Source organism: Podarcis muralis, chromosome 3, assembly GCF_964188315.1.
Source record: "Podarcis muralis chromosome 3, rPodMur119.hap1.1, whole genome shotgun sequence".
Lineage (NCBI taxonomy): Eukaryota > Metazoa > Chordata > Lepidosauria > Squamata > Lacertidae > Podarcis > Podarcis muralis.
Window position 1 is genome coordinate 66347382 of NC_135657.1, and position 22209 is coordinate 66369590.

Here is a 22209-nt window from a genome sequence, read left to right on the forward strand (position 1 = left end):
CATGGGTCATGTTCAATGTGTGCATTGTTACAATTTCACTCAACATCTTTAGCCAAAATCCTTTACTCCTAAAAATATATATGCTTTTGTGTGAGAGCAAAGACTACAAGAGATGTTGTCTAAGAACTATGCTTACCAGAATGCATCGAGACCTGGTGTTAAAAGACAAAATCTTCATCATGAAAATATAGGTCCCAGTGTTTTAAGATAAATATGTTATGGTTAAATTTTTGACAGGAGATAGGGATTAGAAGCATAAAGCTTTGTTAGACAACTTGTACAGCATCCCTAGGTGGGTTCAGGAAGGAGTAGCAGACATCACATATCAGGTCCTGCTAGCTAACAATGACTAGGATAGAAGCAGGTGGTAGATGTTTTTTCCTTACCTTTTCACTATGCCATGTGCTGGTGTACCTGAGGGATTCAAAAGATGTAGCCCTTTGGGGAGTCCATAGGGGGACTGGATCCGGCAGATCCAAAGCTTCCCCCATCCTTGAAAAACCCTGTTTTGTGGCCCATCACCTGAAACCCGGCAGTATTTTTGCCCTACTAGCACAGAGGAAGCAAAGTGTCATTCTAAGCCTACTCTAGCTATTAACATCAACAGATTAGGACTGCACTCTAAGAGCTTCAAGAAAAGGAAAGAAAGGTCAGGGGAGGAACACATAAAATTAAAATAGAGCTATTGGTAACAGGAAAAAATTCTCTTACATTGATAAGTAAACATTTGAATATGACCTAAGACTGGTTTTCCACAACTTCCACTGTGTATGAGGTGCCGCATGGATCTCCCAGTTGCCCAAAGTAGCAACACTACATGAATCACTCTGGGAATAGCTCAAGCATAAGCAAAGAGAAATACTATGGTGGGAATTGGTAGATTTAGAGGCACTTGTGTGTAAATAAGGAGAGTATAAATATGGCTAGGAAGCTATGTGAAAAGGACACAAGATCTGAGAATTATTACACAGTGAACAGAAGCGGACATGTTTTACAAATGGGAGGGGAGCAGAGTCATAAGATGAAAGCATAAAAAGTGGCTGCAAGAGGGGGAAAACGGGGACAAATCACCATTTTGAAGTTGGGAGAGGAATGCTGAGAAAATTTGAGATACGATGCACAGGGAAAGTGAAGGGCATGCAGACACTGAGTATAAGCTGGATGAGAAAGTGAAAAGTTTGGTCTTGAGTTTTGAGAAACAATGACACACTATCAGGTTTTGATAGTGCTGTTGTGCAGCTCCCACAATGGGTTTATGCTATGTTCCTTAGCACTTAGTGTTAAATCACTATTGGTTATTGGTTTCCCCCTGTACGTCCTGTAGGTCATCACTCCATACCCATTCTCTCCAGAGGTTTTCCACACAGAACTTGTGTGAGCAGAACTTTCTGCTGAGGCAAAGCCACAACTAGATTCAAGGCTTTCTCCAGATCTCAGGACATCAAGCCTATCATGCCTTTTTCATTCTCTTGGAAATTCTGATTAATTTCATAGTAAGGGAATTTAAACATACAATGGGGCATTATTATTTAGCCCTAGTAGGCACTCAGTGGTTGATTACAGGTGCCTGAATTAGAAACAGTCTCCCGCACACACAAAAGAACATTTCAGCCCTGCCCACCACACCCCCAATTCATTTCACTATTGTATATCTGTGGGCTACAAGAAATAGGCTCTTGTTGTGATGAAGGTTGCATCCAAAAGGCTCTTCAAAAGAAAAATTAACCAAGGACAGGAAATGTTTTGTTTTGTTTTGTTTTGTTTTGTTTTGTGTGTTTGAATGCATTCTCCATCTGGATAGTTATTTGGTACACACCTTGGCATACTACTAAAATGTTTCTGTTCCAAGAGTATGCCTCCTTAATATCTTTGTTCTTCAAAATATATTTGATATAGCAGATATTTTGTCATCTCCTAAATGTTGTAATTAATTCTGTGATACTTTAGGGGGGACGAGGGAGGGGGCATATCATCCTTTAGATGGAGATGCTTGTTTGGAAACTTGAGGTTGTACTTACCCAAAGAGGCATTTAACAAACAAATGCACTGTTTGGTTTATGTCAAACTGCCCAATGTTATAAAACCTGTCAGTGATTCATATTTTAGAAGGCCTCGCCTATTCTCCTAAATAAAATGCAAATTATTTCAACAATGCTTCCCATTTATTTTAGTTAAATACAGCTTCGTTATCTTATAATGATACTATTCATAATTCAAAATCTTCTTCAGAGTGCCAGTGGCCGCCTGTGCTCATTAGGACTGGGGGGATGGAAAGCTAAGAGACCAGCAGTAAGTGGAGCCCAAGCCAATGAGAAGAGGAGCCAACTAATTGTCCTCCATCTTCTCCCTGCCGAATTTTACAAGGACCAACACTAGACTAAGGAGGAGCAAACTGATAGCTGGTGGCACACCTGAACTAGTCTGACTTAAGGCAGCCTAATTCAGCCTAATAGATGAGCCTCTACTACAGAATGACACTGCTTCATGTTTCTAAGCTTGGATATTCACATATCTAATGTGATATAGGGTCATTGATGTAGGGTCATTTGGGGTTTGGCATTTGACCTGCTATTGTCTACTCCCTTTGACTATGCAAAGTCTGAATAAACAAATTCACATTATCTGAGATAAAGCAAATTTAAATGTGCAGGACTAGCTGAGAGCAAGAAAACAGGAGATAAGGGAAACTGATACCTTGTGTGTGACCTGTGTGACACAAGCCCAGGGCTCACAAACCATCAACCACCCACTACACAATGTGTAGTGTGGAGCCAATACATGTCTGCAGTTCCTATCAACACGTGCCGTCCTTATGCTCCACTGGGCTGTGTGTAAGTAGGGCGGGGACAGCCTACACTGCAGTGTTCCACCAAAAATATGTCATTAATATCAGGGCTATGCATGAACAAACCTTCATACATACACTATGCCACAAGGAACCCACCTGTAATAACTTGCCACCATAAATGAGGTGTCTTTCTGACTATCGAGTCCTAGTTGCAACCACTACCATTCCCAGGAACCCCATAATTACTGACCAGAGGAACCACATGACTTACACTTGGTACCCATTTGCTAGTTTCTGGTTCAATGTTTCATTCCACTTTTATGGCCAACTGCTGTCCTTCCCTTCAGTCTTTCTGGAGGTAACTCACACCCTTTGCTTTTTCTATTTTCTTTTCCCTAGGAACTTTTTCATATTCTTGGCAATTCTGGCAACAGTGAAGGATCGGCCTTGCTACTTTTACTCCCTCTGGCACAATACTAGCTGTGGCAGGTGGGAGGTTGAACCTCAACAGTGATGCTCTCCCTGCTTGCCCATGAACATTCATTCATTCATTCATTTCATGAGGGATACAGTCAGGCATTTTGACCTCTCTGCCACTGTGAGTCTAGTACGTTTGTCAGACCACAGGAGAAGGAATATCAGTCAACATTCAATGGGTGTCTCCACCATAGCATATGTTGAAATTAAGGACCCATGTCGATCTATAGCTGTCCACATTCGTTGAGTTTCTACATATTCTACACATCTTTTTAGTTTCCAAAGGTATAAGCAAACCGACCCACCCACCCCAATAGTCTGTCCTTTCACTTTTAATCTGTGCAGATCGGAGAGGATGCTATTTTGCTCATGAACAAGCAGAGGAAATTAAATTAGCAAGCACATTCAATTACAGATTTCAGCCACTGTGAACTTAGCAAATAACATGTCTTACCCCCTTGCATTACTCTAGATTTTCAAAGGCTGTTAAGGAAATAATTTTCTAGGTCTAGTTTGTTCTCTGACACAGCTTAAATGAATTATGCATTAGAACATGCCTTAGGTACAAACTGTCACAAAAACTCAATACTTCGTATTTGCAGGCATAGTTATACTTTCCCTAAATGTTAAATACTGTTAAGATATGGGACAAATAGCCTTAAATTAAATCAACATTTATAAATAAACAAATGCTGATTTTGTACTTCCTGGCCTTCTGAAGTATATTTTCTCCCCGTATGAGGATTCCCCATTACCATTTACATTTTATCAGATTTAAAATTCTACTTCTGGTCATTCAAATATTCAGGCATCCAATACATATCCTTCAGTGTGGAATATCTTCCGTATGCAAGGCCATTCAAGTGTCCCATCTAGAAACTGCAATGCAGTGTGTGTGTGTGTGTGTGTGTGTGTGTGTGTGTGAGAGAGAGAGAGAGAGAGAGAGAGAGAGAGAGAGAGAGAGAGAGAGAACAGGCTAACATGGCTGGTCTTGCAGCAGAGCAGCTACCTATATGATTAGAAAAATTGAAGAGGATGTGCTAGCAGAAGTAAGTGAGCTAATGGAAAGCGAATACGTCTAAGGTGGAATCTACACACATATTAAAAAACGCTGTGAAAATGCTTTATTAAAAAACGTTTTGAAAAAACATTGAATTTAGCTTAGCTCACTATCACCATCTAGTGTCACATTTGTATATTGCACTTAAAACACATTTAAAACGTTTTATTTGCAGCTGTGTAACTGAGTCCTAAGAAAAAGATGTGGGGTGTGGTGGAAGCAGAGGGAAAAGCAAACTGGGGTCCTAGAAAAATGTGGAAGAAGATGAAGGGGTGGAGCCTGTAATAATTTGCAAAGCAGATCACTCTTATGGGCTTGCGAAGGGGACTGTGCAGCACCTCTGCCTTAGCTGCCCTTGTTAGATGCACCTTCAGTGGCAGAGGCACTTGTTCTCATTGGCACGGCTACAGCCAATACTAATCAGGCTGAAAGAAAGATCTTCTCAACCCATGGTTGTGACTTAATCCCTGTCCTAGGCTGTGCAATCCACTCGGCAAATAAGAAAAGGGTTGAATAGAGCGTATTTATGACGAAGAGGTGTTTGTGATTTGCATGGCAACAAAAGTCAGTTTAAGCACAGCCATGGCAGATGATGGGACACGTGCAAGTCTTCTTGCCCCCCAGCAAGTATTTCAGAGCTTGCATTTTTCATCATTCTGTCGCTGCCATTTGAATGTTGTTTCCCCTTCCTTTCGTGACTTTAAAAAACATCAGATGTTTCTATGACTTTGCAAGGGCAGGGAGTTGGAATTAAAAGAAAGACAAAGCAAATGGGAGGATGTGGATAGGAAAATAGAATAGGATGCCAACTGGTGTTCTGATCAGAGACGGGGAAAAAAACCACTCTCAATCTTGTGCAAATTCTGCAGCACAAATGATAAGCCATTGGCCATTTTTCAGCACGGAAAGCTGCTTCAAGCAGGGATGACCATAAGCAGAGAAGAGGAAGTGTTAACGTTTTCCCACCAGCTATTTAACCCAAGTGGAGTTTCCTCCCCCAGGCTTTAATCTCAAGTAGTTTTAATTCTGTGCTTCTCCTTATGGGACCAACATATTCCGACTGCTACCATCTCCCAATGTTACCTGGATCAAAATTTAATCCAAACTTTCATTTTTTCTAATTCAGCCATATAGCTTGTGTTCCTAGTATTGAATATGGACTAATACTGTGGTAATGAATTGGACTGGCATCACTGATCTCAATTTAAAATGAGGAAAACAACCTGCAACAATAATTTGAATGCAATTACTTGTATGAACAATGTCATATTATGTCAAAAGGAACCAATTAATATTTAGTGAGAAATTGTATCTCTTAGTGGAAATGGATACATCAATATGCATGTAAACATTAATATGTAGTTAGTTAATTTCGCCACCCAGTACATAACCATTAGCATTGTAATAATAAACAAGGTAAAACTATTTTTCTCATATAGGGGCTCAACTGTTACAAGATCTGAAGTGCACCAATGCAAACATTCACATAAACAAATACCTTTTTTAAAAAAAAGCATTATTTGCCTTCCTCTCCGTCTCTGGTATCTTTTCTTTTCCCTCTCTTCCACATACAGTGGTGCCTCGCAAGACGAAATTAATTCGTTCCGCGAGTTTTTTCGTCTTGCGATTTTTTCGTCTTGCGAAGCACGGTGTCGGAAAAGTTTTGGAAAAGCTTCAAAAATCACCAAAGTCTTCAAAAACCCCAAAAAAGGCTACCACACCGCGTGCTATGAGTTGCTCCTCGAAGTCAAGTCGCAACTGTATTAACGGTTTTAAGAAAAAGGAAACAAACTTGCAAGACGTTTCCGTCTTGCGAAGCAAGCCCATAGGGAAAATCGTTTTACGAAGGAACTCAAAAAACCAAAAACCCTTTCGTCTTGCGAGTTTTCCGTCTTGCGAGGCATTCGTCTTGCGAGGTACCACTGTATTCTAAGTTACCAAATTCTACTTCTTACTAATTATCTCCTACTTCCTCTTATACTGCTGAATTTATTCAAATCCTGCTAATCTGTTCATTTGTTTATACTGATTTTTAAAATACTCTACAAACGTTTTCCAATCCTTTTTGTATTCTTGATCACATGAACAAATATCTTATACATGTATTTAACTAAAAAGCCAATTCTGGGCAATTTGCAAAACTCCTCTGGGGAACTTTACTGGAGACAATTGCACATGCCCAGTTTTTATTAAGCATTCATTCTTATTTATATATGGAGTGATTATATGACACTAAACATCCTAATTTGTCTGTGGGAAATTTACACATTTCCTTATTACAGTGGTACCTCGGGTTAAGTACTTAATTCATTCTGGAGGTCTGTTCTTAACCTGAAACTGTTCTTAACCTGAAGCACCACTTTAGCTAATGGGGCCTCCTGCTGCTGCTGCACCGCCGGAGCACAATTTCTGTTCTCATCTTGAAGCAAAGTTCTTAACCCGAGGTACTATTTCTAGGTTAGCGGAGTCTGTAACCTGAAGTGTCTGTAACCTGAAGCGTATGTAACCCAAGGTACCACTGTATTTGTTCACCCCACACTTTTAATTCTATTTATCCATTTATTTGCAATCTGCAAAAGATCTGGATATGAGCTTGATGTCTTCCTGTACCATCCAGAGGCACCCAAAGACTATTCCCTCACCCTCATTCTTATATGCTTCCTTCTGCTTTCTGATTCTCATATTCTATTTACATGCACCCAGGTAAAAAGCTAAGTATAACATTAAGATTAAACTGACTTCTTTTAATCACAAGCCATCCTGCACTTCTGGTGCTTCAACCTTATCCTTCCTGAGAGAATGCAAGACCTTTCACATAGTTCTGTAAGTAATAAAAAATTGTGTTGAATGGGGTTTGCTTGGTTCAAGTTCCAATCTTGCTACAACATACAACGTTGCCAGATTCTGCACAGCAGCGCTCAAGATTCAACGGATGATGATCTGTGCCACAAACTAGATATAATGAGCACTCGTATTGAAGTGCTCTGTAGACTGACAGCTGTGGTCTTATATATACTAGCCTTCTGCACTCTTTCACTCTTGTCTGATGTTTCTAACCCTTCTTTTAGACTTTCTTACCCTCTTTTGGATTCTTATGGACACACACACACACACACACACACACACACACACACACTGTATTCTGTTGATACTCCTTTTAGTTTTTTTAACTTTATTTTTAAATTTTAAACGATTTTAAGTGATTGTACCCCTCCCTACTTACGCTGGTCTACGGCCTTTATAAAGTGCTGTTGTTGTTGGTTCAAGTTTAATATGTTATGAAACAATATGGGTTTGCTTTCATTTCCCAATTCATACCCATTCATAACTCATTTGGAGGGGTGGACTTGCCTTCCCCATCAGCACTCAATGTCCTCTCAGCAGTTGCCTCCTAGAAGCTGCTATTTTATTTTGCCAGAATATATCCAGTGTTTAATCATTCTGGGGTGTTCTGAGAAAAAATGTCAGCATTCTAGACAGAGGCAGAGACCATTTTATGTGGTGGCTGCCATTACCACACCACACCCCCCATCCCAATGCCTTGTCTGTTACATTGTTCTGGGGCATTCTGGTTAAATAACATGGCTGCTGCAGTTCTGATTGCTACCACATCTGCAGGAAGTGGAAAATATGTTATGGGTGTGGGAGAAAGGCAAGGAAATGTAAAAATGAAAACAAATAAAAGAATACTGAATTAATAAGAAAATGAATATAATTTTAAGAATGAAAAACAAATGAAGTCTTTAATAATAGAAATGAAGTAAAGGAAAAAAAGTCTCTTCCATATCAAATATATTTGTTAAAGCTATAGAACCCCTGTTCTTGTTTGCATGTGGTCTCCCCAGCTTTCTATCAAACGGACCACACTGTTGTTTCTAATTTTGTGTTATTGTTATTGACGTATGTTGAGTGACAATGTAAATTAAGGCTTCTTCCTTGCCTTTGCTGGGAAGTGTCAGTGGATATTGGCATCAGTACTAAAGAGCTCGCATGAGACATGCAAAGTCATCAGCCATAGTTAGTCACAGTCTACTGATTTCTCAAGCATTACTTATCCCATTGCTACATTTCCCAGTCAGACAGTGGTGGTCTTTTTACTCTGCAATGGATTGTATAGGTTGTCGTAGTATGATTGATGAAGAAGACAGAAAGTGAATGGGTTCCCCCCCCCCTTTCTATTCTAGGGCCACTTTATGGCTAAAGGAAAACCTAGCAAAAGCAGAATAGCAAACCTCAACAAGCCTATACAAACCTAATGTTTCAAAGAAAGTGTTTGTGACAGATAAGCATTCTCTGGACAGCAAAATCCAGAGCAAACTATATATATAATAAACTTTCAAAATGTAATATCACAAGTTTTTATATCTACACTGCTATGTGCTCCATGATCTCTCTATATAACCCAGGGCTGGCCAAAGAAATTTGACTGCCTGAGGCATATGACAAGATGGCACCCACCCATCCACCCACACAACCCATGTACAGCAGCTCACTGGACTGGACTGGACTGAAACCTTATTTCAGCAATGGCAATGGGATAAAAAAACCCAGTGTACCTGGTGGCAAGTTGCTAGTTTAAGGGGCATGTGACAGATCTATGGCACACGTGGCTCTGAGGGCACTCCCAGGGGGCTCAGTTGGAGTGACTGAGGGCTGATATTGCTATGCCTGTTCTGGACCATTTCCCTAACCTACCAATACTTCTCAATTTGCCTCCCTGGGTCCCTTAGAGGTCTTCTCCTTCCTTCTTTCTGCCACAGTACTCCAACCATGCTAACACTTTCCAATAGTTCAAGCTTAGAGCAGAATGCTGTTTCAGTTTTGATTCCCAAAATCTGTTGTGCTTCTTTCCACCTTTCACTCTTATATCTTCAAAGTACCTTAAACGAAACATTTGACCCTCCTGTGAACTTCTAAACTTCTGGTCAGCCCCTAAAACATACCCCAATCGTTTTCTAACAACCAACCAGAACACAACATGGTGGAACATTCCTTCCCATACCAATGTTATCCCAAACATATTATGTAACATCATGGCTGCCATCCTATGCAAAGATAACTCGGGAGAAAGACCCATGGAACTCCTGAACTTTCTTCTGAATAAACAAACATGCACAGTACCATGATATAACTTTGGTCTTCTTCCTCTATTTTTGAAGGACCATTACTGCTTTCAATCTCTTCACCAACTAACATAAATCTAAGCGAAATCTGACAGCTGGATAGGATTTTACATAACGTCACCTGTTATGCTTTCTGGCGGCAATGTCTTGACAGCTGCATTATAAAATATATCTCCCCTCTCCAAGCATCTCATTCAACTGCTGTGGAAAGCATGTAAATGTGCAGTGCATAGTGTCAACTAGCTATTAGCCTTACTGCTACAGCTGTTGTCCTGTGCTGAGAAAAAGCAATCTGAAGCAAAAGCCTTAAGCAAGTCCACTTTCCTTTTGAACAGGAATCTCCATCATTCTGATAGGATGGGGCAGTGCTGCACCTACAGCACTGTACAGCAAGATTTGCCACTCCAGCACTGCTTGCAGAGCCTATAAAAGGTCTCAGTAAATATTCCAACAAAAACCAACAATGCACCATTTTGTGCTCTTGTCATTCTTTCCCTGCTCTTTTACATGTGGGAGGCATTTTGTGCTATGCCATATCCCCATGGCAACCATTTGTGTTCTGCCATATGCACCACAGCAACTATTTTTCTCAAAACTCCATGGCCCAAAATGGTTGCAACCCCTAACAGGTTTGTCTTTCTTCTCCTAACCAGCATGTTGGAGCAAGGTGTTATATAAGGACAAAATTACCTCCGAACTCTGATAATATCCAGATTTTTTTCAGTGGATTTAGGATGGAGATGTCAAGAATTCTGCTCAATATTGATCCAGAGCAAATTCCAGTGTATAGTTAGCAGAGTAAAATAAACGTAGCTCGTTGCAGGATTCCCAAAAAAATACAACAGGGGCAATTGTATTTCATCTGGCAGAGCTTTACTGCTACTGAAGGCAAATGAGCATAATGGTCAAAAATCCATACATTGAGGATTGGCACTGCCCATAAGAAATCCAGCTGCAGCAGTCTTAAACTTACAATAACTTACAATAGGACTAAAACCTTAACGCTAAGCTGTACTATGTACAGAACACCATACCAGAAAGAAAGATAGAAAGTGAAACTCAAGTTCCTTCTGGCCTATTATTATAGTCAGCATGACCTTGAGTGAAAGAGATAACAGAACCAGTTTAAACCAGCTGTTCAGTTTCTCTGAAGGAATAACCCAAACATCAGAACCTTCTGCCTCTTTCTAGGCAGAATAGAAACTTGCTTGTCGGCTAGAAACTTCCAGCTTGCACTAGCTTATATCACGCAGAGAAGCTTCTAGAACCCTCTTGAATCAATAAAATAGGAAAGATCTCTATACAGCAGATCAATACCTTCTGTACAAAGAAATGCAAACTGACAGGAGGCCCATCTTTGTAAATTATACTTGGACTGGACTGTGTGTCCAAGCCACCCCAGTCTGAAAATATGCAACAACTCTGGTGAGACCTGGTTAAGATACCCAGACCCTGCCTCTTATAAGTAGTTTCAAGAGCTGAAGGTGCAGCAATGATGGGCATAAGTTGCCCAAAATTTCAGGCCCTGTTGCATGCCAAAGGTATGAGATTATTAAAACTACTCATTTGATAAATAAAGGTACAGCCTGCTCATAAGCTTTGTCCACTAATATTTTAAAAACCTTCCCACTTAAAAAAAAAATCCTACATTTTTACTGGACTGAATGTGTCATTCACATTACCAGTGGGCACAGCAAAATTTAGGCATCCAACTGCATGGGAAGACTGTCATAATGCTGAAGACTAAGGTATATGGGAAGGAAGGTGAAATATTCTTGCTGTTAGGGGAAAGAACTCTGAAGAGATATGTCTGGAGTGGAAAGCAGAACATGCAAAAGCACAGCTGCCCGAAGGAAAGAACAGAAGTAGACATCCATTAAATAATTGAATTAACCTCTATTCAGCCTTTTCAACTGACTGCTATTTACTTTGATAGCTTGCTGTTTGTTTTCTTCCAGGTTCACACACAATATTCTCTGAGCCTCTCAGCAACTGCAAGAAAATTTGAAGTCTGTATCTCAGTGTTGGTAAAAAGTACCCTGCCTGAAGTAACAATATAGAGAAAAATTAAAATAGGACCTCTTGTTGCAGTTGAAAGTAGGGTGGCCCAGTTTTCTGTGAGCCCACTCTCCTAAATATTAATAATTCTTATAATATTTTTAGCATTTTAATATTATTCTCTGATGTTGCGTGCCCATTTCTGCAGCTGCAAGGAATTGAAAGAACCATTCCATTCCTTTGGAGCATAAAACAGATGTCCAGTTCTGTGCTAATATCTGTTGCCACCAAAATATTTTGCAGCAGTTCTCATGAACCAATCCAAATATTAGACCCAAAGGACACCTCCACCAAACATGACAAAAGCCTGCATGTTATTATTGCTAATACTGCTAGCATTGTACTTATGGGGCAACACCGCCAGGTATCCTGGTAATTTGCAAGGTGTGGATCAGTTCTGTGCTAAACAGGTTTAGATTTGGAGATAGTCCAGGTAACTGGGTATTTGGGTCTATGCTGCCTCCCTCTTTCATCTTGATGCACAAGATTAGCAAATACCAAGATATTGAGGAGCAACTCTCAATGAAATATCTCTGAGATACTACCAGTGCTATTGACAATTTATGATGCAGGTACAATTCCACAGGTTTCACCTGTTTTGTGCCAAAGCTGACATTCTAATTCCCAGTTTTTAGATCTTTGGAAGAGTTGGACCTTCATGGTTCAACTGGAGAAGTGTAACTTGGACTCTCAGAGCATCATATTCTTCAAAAGGACATTCATACATAGTTCTTATGTATTCTTTGATGTCATTCCAACCTATGCATTCTAAGCTTTAATACTTCTTGCTGTGAAGAAAGCTTCATTTGTGATGTTCTGAGTAAACATGCCTGAGTTTGGATGAACAGGGCCAAGCTACACATTTCACTGCAGCTGTGTGTAATGGTAATCCAATACCCCTTTCCTGTTGTTGAGAATATTAACAGTTATGCAGGTTTCAAAGGCACTTCATGTCTCTGATAGGCAAATGAATATTTGCTGCCTCAACAGCTCTTCTACACAGGGCACACTGCAGACACACCTAATAGTTACACTAATTGTATGTGTGAGTTCTTTGGGGACACTGCTGTGATAATTTTATCTCCTGTCTCCACTGGAAAATAATTATGGTCTTATCAAGACAATTGTTGCAAAGCATGTCCCTAGAACAAGATAGATTTTTAGGGGAAGTGGAGAAGGAAGGAAACTTATGCTGAGACCTCCTCACCAGTGTGCCTATTGCATGCTCCAATGGGCCATTGTTGGGCCAATTAACTGTGTGTAGAAAGTGGATGCAGAAGTCCTTCTCTTAATCCTAGAACTTGGGGCAATCAATTCAGTACAGACATAAGGAAGCACTTCTTCATACGGTGCCCAGTTAAATTATGGCTATTTTTTTAATGCACCCAGTACTACAGGAAAGAGTACAGTATTTCAGAATCACAAAAGCCAAACTATACTACCAAAACTTGACTCCATTATCACCCAAGGCATGTTTCAGCATTTGACAGAGCATGTGACTGCTCTGACTGTATATGGCAGGCATCCCACAAATTCAGCCCTCCAGCTGTTTTGGGACTACAACGCCCATCATCCATAGCTAACAGGACCAGTGGTCAGGGATGGTGGGAATTGTAGTCCCAAAACATCTGGAGGGCTGAGTTTGGGGATGCCTGGTATATGGGGACAGAGGCATGTACTCAAGCCCCGCCTCTAACATTCTGGTGCACATCACCTAGCCTACTCAGTCCCTGACCTTTCCCATGTTGAGTGGCAAAAGTCCAAATAGAGCTTTTGTTCATGTTCATGTGAATGCAAGCAGAACTTTCTGAATATTTGAAGATCCTGATAAAGAAAGCTTCCTGATCATGTGAAGGGTTCAACTTGCATTCAAGTGAAGATGCACACAAAAAAAATAAAATTAACACCTACTCAACACCTGAAGATTGGGGGCATTGCTTTAGATGCATTTTTCAGCAGGACTGTGTATAATTTCAAAGTGAATTTCTAGACGTTTATGGCTGTGAACATATTTCTAAAGGTAAGTGGATCCACTCTCATTTCAGAAGCCAAAGGGCTGGCTGCATAAGATTTCCAATGATTGCAAGGCAGGACGTCAGTACCCTGCATACTTCCTTGCCTCTTCCTGTGACAGAACAAGAACCAACAATGAATAATAGTTTTAAGAAGCAAAGCAAAGTATGCAATGTGAGATCAAGTGTGCAAATTTTCTTATTTTCTTAGATTTAGGTCAAATAATCAGAATTCGCCTCTTTGTACTGCATTTTGGGCTGCCTTGCAGCAAGAGTTGGGGTTTTTATTTCTTTAAGTACACACAGCCCTGGCCTTGGGATTTCTGGCTAATGGTTAAGGTATTCCCCTTAACCTCTCCTAACTCCAGTGACTATATGGAACCAATAGGTAGTTGCCTCCATATAATAGCAATCTTGCCTTAGACAATAAAGCTAAAGTGCTCTCTACAACCTACAGAATTCCAGATTTCGCTTAAGTAGCTTGCTTTCCATCAGCTTCTCTTCCCTTTAGGGCATAAGACTCTGGTTGTGCTGTTTTTGCATTACAGGGAGGCAGATCAGGTCCTCCTTCCTTTCTTTTCCCTAACCCCAATTTAGTTACACAGCACACTAGAAAGCATCCTTGTGGTGCTCCTAAGAAGAATGTTAATTGGAATCTTGGGGGGGGGCAATATAAAGTCTTTATTGTTGTAACCCTTAGGATTTCACCTCCCTCTGCCTTCCCCCCAACCCCTGACACTAGTGCCTTCCTCCCCCCCCCCCACCACCACCACCAGCCCTAGCTCCTAATCCTTATTGCAGCCTTCAAACTGTCTTGCCCTCCAGCTGCAATTAACATCCTGAATATATTTAATTGCAATTAGAAAGTCACACATTTCATGCCACACATGCATCCTATAATGTGCTGGTGTTATCACTAAAGACATTGCTTTCTGCCCTTGAATACAAGAAACCTCCTTTTCTGAAGGTCACCAGAATAGCATAAGCAGAATCAAAGCCCCTTAAGGAGAGCTATGTTATTTTCTGACATACAGCAAAACCAAAATAACTTTCAGCTGCACATAATGGAAGAATCCAGAGACAAAAATAGAGAGCTGAAGCCAAACTGCATTTCTTTCTGTCTTTCTGATATAAAGCCATGGCTTGGAAGTGGGCAGATTCCTTCTTTAGCTGAATGCATACATAGTGATCTGAACTTTTCCATTTTAGAACAGGCTTTGGGAAAGAATTGTTTTGGCTCAGTTCAAAGGGTGCCCATCGATGCCTCCACATGTAAGGATCTCTGCACCAAAGAGATGGTTGTGCTGGTGCTGAGTAGATAGGGGACTTGGTCCAAACAGACCAGACCATCTCCTTCCTCTGAATATTGATTCTTCTAGGTGGTAGATCCATTAAGCGAACATTAAGTGCACTCTTCCCAAATGTTGGGTGTGGATGTGGGTGGTCGTGGTAGTGTCTGAAAAACAATATCCTTTGCATTTCAATGAAAACATTCTCAGAATGGAGAATAATAAAGCTGTAATGAAAATAACAATCACGCAACAATCTTGATGAAAAGCAACAAATAATGCAGCAGGATTGAAATGCAGATAGACCTGCTGTCAACTAAACCTACTCAAACTGGGGGGGGAGAGAGAGACTCCTAAATGAGCTCTACAGTCGTACCTTGGGTTAGAGATGCTTCAGGTTACAGACTCCGCTAACCCAGAAATAGTACCTTGGGTTAAGAACTTTGCTTCAGGATGAGAATAGAAATTGTGTTTCAGTGGCGGGAGGCCGCATTAGCTAAAGTGGTACTTCAGGTTAAGAACAGTTTCAGGTTAAGAACAGACCTCCGAAACGAATTAAGTTCTTAACCCGAGGTACCACTGTACTCTAAAATTTGTTGAATCTCATCTCAGTCAACAGGGAAATTCCACTAGGAAAATTGTTAATTGTTTCTGACCACTCTTGACTCTGACAGACTCTGTAGCAGATCTTTAGAAATAAATTTCAGTAGGCTAGGAGGTATATATGGGGAAAGGTGCTTACTCAGACAACCTGGTGTGTGATGGTGCTGTCTCCATGTTAGTAACCCCACACTTAGGATCCCCACCAATCATGCACATCCCTCCAGTCCCTATTTGTGCAACAAGCCCCAATAATTGGTGGGGTTGGTGATAGTGGGGATGAATATCACTTAGGGTCAAACTATTGGAGGGAGAGGTTTGGAAGAGGGATTCTTACTGTCTCACAGCAGCCTTGGCACAATGGCAATTGGTCCAAGCATATTAAAACTTGGTTAGATCTACATCTGCCCTCATCCACCTTTAAACAAGTATTCCTCACAAAAAGTTTTAGGCTAGAATAAATCACAGCCACTTAGCTTTGCAAATATCTGAAAATTTTACTCACAGTTCCAGGAGTTACAGCAAACAATTCTCCAACCACTGGCAGTAAAATGAAGAAGAAGAAGAAGAAGAAGAAGAAGAAGAAGAAGAAGAAGAAGAAGAAGAAGAAGAAGAAGAAGAAAGGTTCCAAATGACTTAAAAAGAAAGAACTTTGTTTCCTTACAAAAGAATCATGCAGAAAGATGCAAGCGGTAAAAATCTCCGTTTAGAGAGACTTTTCATTCACATGGTTTGTTTTCAGCTGTGAGCCATACTGCAGCTCCAGCTTCTGCCAGGAAGGACAGAGAGAAAGGAAGAGGTAAATGCTTCTGGTGGCCTGCTGAGCCCTTCCCAACTGGAAACTGAGCTCAGGGCTCAGGTTAACCCTTTTATGCATTCAAGTGCAAGTCAGTAACTGTATATTACAACACAAACTGCACATTATTTTGAATGTGTGTAACTCTTTAATATGCAGAGTTTTTATTCTTTAAATAGCAGTTGGTGGGGAACTGAGCAGAATTGGGATTGTGGGAAGAGGGTTAAAGCATTTTGCCAATTCTCCCTCTGCCTGCCCCTGTTGAAGTAGCTATTTGTCTTCAAGGGAAGCTTCCATCAGCCATTCTTACAATGAAAGAAAATTCAGTCTGCAGCAAATAGGGTGCTGGCCACAGATATCATAGTTAAACGTTGATTCTTATTGTTGAGGGATATAACCAATATGGGGGCAATGTAAACATCTGTTTTGAATCTCTATTTCAAACTGATGCCGTGACAATCAATGTTCAGTTGCCTGGGATATAATGTTGGATCAGATGCAGAGAGCACAACATACAAATGGCAAGACATTCAGGTCTGTAGGCAAGAGCACTGAACTCATGCCAGAGCAATGGGCTTCATGCCACAGCACTGACTGGCAAAGGAGCTCAGCTGGGATTGATGATCTAAATGACCCTAAATGAGTCCTGAGCTTAGCAACAGGGGCTGAGTCATAGGTAGCAGGTTGTGCTTGTGGAGCCAGTCTTAATTAGAGAATCTATGGAAAGTTGCCTTCTCCTACAACATGCCACTTTACTTGCTTGTTTGAGGAATCTGGAACTCTTTGCTCTGATAGATCATGTGTCAGCCTGTGACATAATGTGACCTAGACTGCATAGACTGAAAGGGATGTTGTGTGTGGGCTGGATGACAGTTCCTTCTTCAAACTATGTTTCATAACTTTCATTTATTAAACAAATTTTAGATTGCAAGACCCTTTACAAAATAACAGTGTATTTGTTTTATAGAAATACATTCACTCTAATCAATGCCTGTTTTGTTAAATCTGAAGACCTCAACCAAAACTGGAAATAGAGCTACTATGTATATTGGCAAACATGCATTTTATGCCTAAGCTAATATATGTTTCATAAATTGATGCATACCTCATGAACCTGTCCTTTATAGGTTGTATCCCAGGGGACTGAAAAACTTGTTCTTTATCTTCTTTTTTAAATTGGGAGCAGAATCTGAAATATATATTGAAGCCATTCATAGAGAAAATCTGAATGCAACTGACTGGTGTATTTAATTGCTTAAATGTATCAGCTCTGTTAACTAAGTGGAGCAGCAAAATAAAATAATAGAGATAAAAGAAATTAACTCAATATTTCTAGTCCTCTCTGAGCCATATTAATTTAAAAACAGAGCCACTACCACAATGTAGTCTATATAAATTAAGATAGCAACCATATTTCAAAATTCATTAATACACACACACACACACACACACACACACACCAAAGTTAAAATTGAAGCAATTTTTTAAACCTAGGCTTCGGTATAGATTGAAATCAATGCATTAGTTTTCTTTTCTATATTATTTCAGCAAATGTCTTAACACAAAGAGAAAATTGTTCTCTGGTGTATTATAATTGGTTCTACTACTGCAATATCACAATTGCTAAGAAATAAATGGCAAGGAAATAAATATACCATATATTTGCTGTGGTGTGAAAAATAGAATAATGCTGCAATTCTTTCTGCATCACAAAAACACATATTTTGGAGGGAGGGATGAATGGGCCTAATGCAATCAATGAAAACAAATGAGTCCTCTTGAATGAAACCAAAGGCCTATCTAAACCAAATGCCCAGAGTGTGAGAAACAAGACAAATTTGAACTCTTAATACAGGATGGCAAATATAACCTAATAGGCATTACTGAAACCTGGTGGGATGAGACTCATGACTGGAATGTAAAAATTGAGGGATATAACATATTCAAAAGGAATAGACCAAACAGGAAGGGAGGAGAAGTAGCATTATAAGTAAAGGATGTGTAGACTTGTGAAGAGATCCATGACCTTAGAGGCAGACTGAGAGTATATGGGTAAAAATTGTGGATGTCTACTACAGACTGCCAAGCTAGACTGAATACTTGGACAAAGCCTTCGTACAGCAGATTACCACACATTCAAAAATGAGAGATACAGTAATCATGGGAGACTTCAACTATCCTAATATCTGTTGGAACACAGTATCTGTTAGAACACAAACTCTGCCAAGAATATAAGATCCAACAGATTCCTCAGTTGCCTCCCTGACAATTTCATGTCCCAGAAGGTGGAAGAAGCAACAAAGGATCATTTATCTTGGACCTGGTCCTCTCCAACAGAGAGGAACTGATTAATGAAGTAAAAGTACTGTGAACCTTGGGAGGAAGTGATCATGTCCTCCTAGGTTTCATTATACAGAGGTAAGGGAACTGAATGTAGTTGGACATGCACTCTGAACTTTAAGAAGGCTGATTTTAAAAAGCTTAAGGACCTACTGGATGAGATCCCATGGTCAGAAATAATCAAAGAGAAGGGAGGCCAAGATGGATGGGAGTTTCTTAAAGGTGAAATACTGAAGGCACAAATCCAGACAATTCAACAAGAAAGAAAAGTGGGAGGCATCTAAAGAAACCAGTGTGGCTGCATAAGGAGATGAGCTGAGATTTCAGAAGAGCAAGTATAAGAAATGTTAGAAAAAGGAAATCGCGAAGGGGTATACATGGGTAGCCAACAGTTGCAGGCTGAATACAAGGCAGGCTTAAGCTCAGAATGAGCTCAGGCTTGCAAGAGAGGTTAAGAATAATTTAAAGGGTTTATTTGGCTATGTTTGAAGCAAAAAGAAGAACCAGCAAGTGGTAGGGTCCTCTGTATGGAGAAGATGGAGAAATGCTATTGGGTGACAGAGAGAAGGTGGAACTGCTCAACACTTTCCTGGTCTTGGTCTTCACCCAAAAGAAAAGCAATGCCCAACAGAACAAATGTTGTAAGGAGGGAGCTGCAGTTCAAGATAAGGAAAGAGGTGGTAAAGAAACACCTAGATACTTTAAAGGAATTCAAATCTCCAGGGCCTGGTGAGCTACTGTGTCTATGTATGTGTTACCTTTGTAGTGGCTTGGTAAATCATATTTTATCATTTAGAGCAGTGCTCCCCAACCTTTTTATCACCGCGGACCGGTAAATGTTTGATCATTTTTCCGTGGCCCGCTTGTTTTGAGCTGAGTCCCCCCCCCCTCCATGCACTTACCTCACGGCAGCTTCTCTTCAGTCCCTGCGTCTCCGACCTCGAGTCCTCAGTCCTCCCGTGGCACCTCCTCCTCGGCCAATGGCATGAGGTTTGCCTTTCAGCCAATCAGGAAGCGGGAGGACCCGCTCCCTGATTGGCCAGGAGGAGCATCAGTGTAACAATAGCGAATTTTCATTCGCTATTGTCACACAATGGGCGGGCTTGAGAGGGCGCAATGCTCTGCGCCTCGGCCGCCCGCCACAGTGAAATGATTTGAAGTTCCTCGGGTGGCCCAGTGCCGATTGATCCATGGACCGGCACCGGGCCACGGCCCGGGGATTGGGGAACACTGATTTAGAGAACAAGCAGAAATGAGCCTCACCTCACCCATTCTCCCCTCTCCCTCTGATCTGAAAACCTCTGATCTGATCTAGATTAACCTCAACAAACTGGCCTTATTAATTTCAAACCATAGTTTAAGAAACAGGATCCTTTCAGCAAACCATAGGTAAGTTTCATCACAATTTAGGGCCGGGACGGCAAAACTTGTTTTTAACCAGTTGGCCACCTCTACCAGGGTTGCCTCCAGTGATAACTGTGGCAAATGTTTGTTTACATGTGTGCAGACACACACCATAGAGACACAAATACATGCACACTCACCACATATTCAGCACACACAAACCCACACATGCAGCTCACACACTTGCAGGCACTCTCCCCAATGCTGAGACAGTGTTTCAGAGAAACAGCTTCCCTCCACCCTACCCATCACAACAATGATGGAGTGGAGTGAACACAGCCTTTCGCTCTTCACAGATCAGACTCAGGAAATATGGATGCATTCAGATATAGGTCTCCATAGAAAGGGACCAAGCCCTTTCCTGCTGCTATGATGTTGCACGCTCATATGTGAACTGATTTTACCTGTGTGGTGCCTTCCAAATGCAACACATATGTCTCTGGACAGGTTCCAAGCTATGATAACATGCCTAAGGATATCAGACCAGCAGAAAGCTGGCCTTAAAGAGGTGGCTTAATTGGGTGCTTCAGTATACGCTGCCTTTTTCTCTCTCCTCCTGAACAATCGTGTCGCTTTTTCCTCACAGATGTAAGTGGAGCAGAAATGCTTCCATTGTGACACCATTACATTGTCGGAGATCTGATCTGTCAGATTTTATCTGTGTCAGCAGCAGCCTTGTGAAAGCAAAACCATCGTTATCATTTAATTGCCTTAATCCAGGACAAATATAATCTCGGGGATAAGGGATCCTGGTTTTTACAGCATAAGTTAATCAAAACAGCAAGTGGCCATGAGATAAAAATAGATGAATATTCTTCCGCCTGAAAATTAATGCTTCAGTCATCAGGGTAAGACTGACGGGTTTGGCAGCATTTTAAGGAGCATGCTTGTTAAAATACATTTGCTGTAAAAATGTGTGAAGAATTATGAAACTTTATAGTGATTGGGAAGCAGTGAAGAGCAATTCTGATATGGGGAGCTTTGGATATTTTCTTTTTTATATATATAAATATTTTATTGAAATTTTTAAGTTACAATATAATAAACAAACCAAGTTATAACAAAACGTAACATACTTATCTTCTTGTGACCTCCTCACATCTCCCGCCCCTACCTTCCATGTTAAAAAAAAAATTAGTCCAGCAAATTATCACCTTACTTCCATCCTTACTGTCTAACTATCAATTAAATTTAACCAAATGTTTATCCAAAATAAAGATTGTTTTTTCTTACATTTTAACCTATCTTCCTACTTCACTTCATCTATTTTAATGGTGCCAAATTGTTTATAATCAAGCATCCTGCTTAGCATTCATACAGTTTACAATGTTTTTGCAAGTAAATCTTAAATTTTTTCCAATCTTCTTCTACCGTCTCCTCTCCCAGATCTCGGATTCTGCCGGTCATCTTGGCCAGTTGCATATAGTCCATCAGTTGCATCTGCCATTCTTCCAGTGTGGGTAGATCTTGTGTTTTCCAATGCTTCACGAGAAGTATCCTTGCTGCTGTTGTTGCATACATAAAGAATGTTCGGTCCTTCTTTACCACCCCTTGGCCCACCATACCCAGAAGAAAGGCCTCTGGTTTCTTAGAGAAGGTATACTTAAATATCTTTTTCAGTTCATTATATATCTTTTCCCAGAAAGCCTTCACTTTAGGGCAGGTCCACCAGAGGTGAAAGAATGTTCCTTCATTTTCTTTACATTTCCAACACTTATTATCAGACAAGTGGTATATTTTTGCAAGTTTAACTGGGGTCATGCACCATCTATATATCATTTTCATTACATTTTCTTTTAAAGCGTTACAAGCAGTGAAATTCAACCCAGTAGTCCACAGCCTTTCCCAGTCCTCAAACATGATATTATGCCCAATGTCCTGTGCCCACTTTATCATGGCTGATTTTACCGTTTCATCTTGTGTGTTCCATTTTAACAGCAAGTTATACATTCTTGAAAGTACCTTAGTCTTAGGCTCTAACAATTCCGTTTCCAACTTCGATTTCTCCACCTGGAACCCTAACTTTTTGTCAAGTTTAAAAACTTCCTTAATCTGAGCGTAATGTAACCAATCTCGCACTTTATCTCTCATTTTCTCCATACTCTGCAATTTCCAGTTATCTCCATCTTTTTCTAGTATTTCCCAATACTTTGGCCAGTTGGGAGCTTTGGATATTTTCACTGCCCTCATGCAATTCCATGCAACTTGGTGTTAATTTTTCAGAGTCTCTATGAATGGCTTATATCATTTATATACTGGATG

At 40.5% G+C, this 22209-nt stretch overlaps 1 long non-coding RNA gene across 2 annotated transcripts; it reads right to left on the reverse strand.

Annotated features, from left to right (window-relative positions):
* Positions 1-14301: 14301 nt before the first annotated feature.
* LOC144327160 (uncharacterized) lies at positions 14302-19775 on the reverse strand. Of its 2 annotated transcripts, XR_013392071.1 has the most exons (4): positions 19446-19775; positions 17309-17392; positions 15913-15947; positions 14302-14974 (listed from the first exon to the last, which is right to left on the reverse strand). It is a non-coding gene; the product is annotated as an uncharacterized LOC144327160 (long non-coding RNA). The 2 variants fall into 2 exon arrangements; XR_013392072.1 differs by lacking the exon at positions 15913-15947.
* Between the last annotated feature and the right edge of the window lie 2434 nt (positions 19776-22209).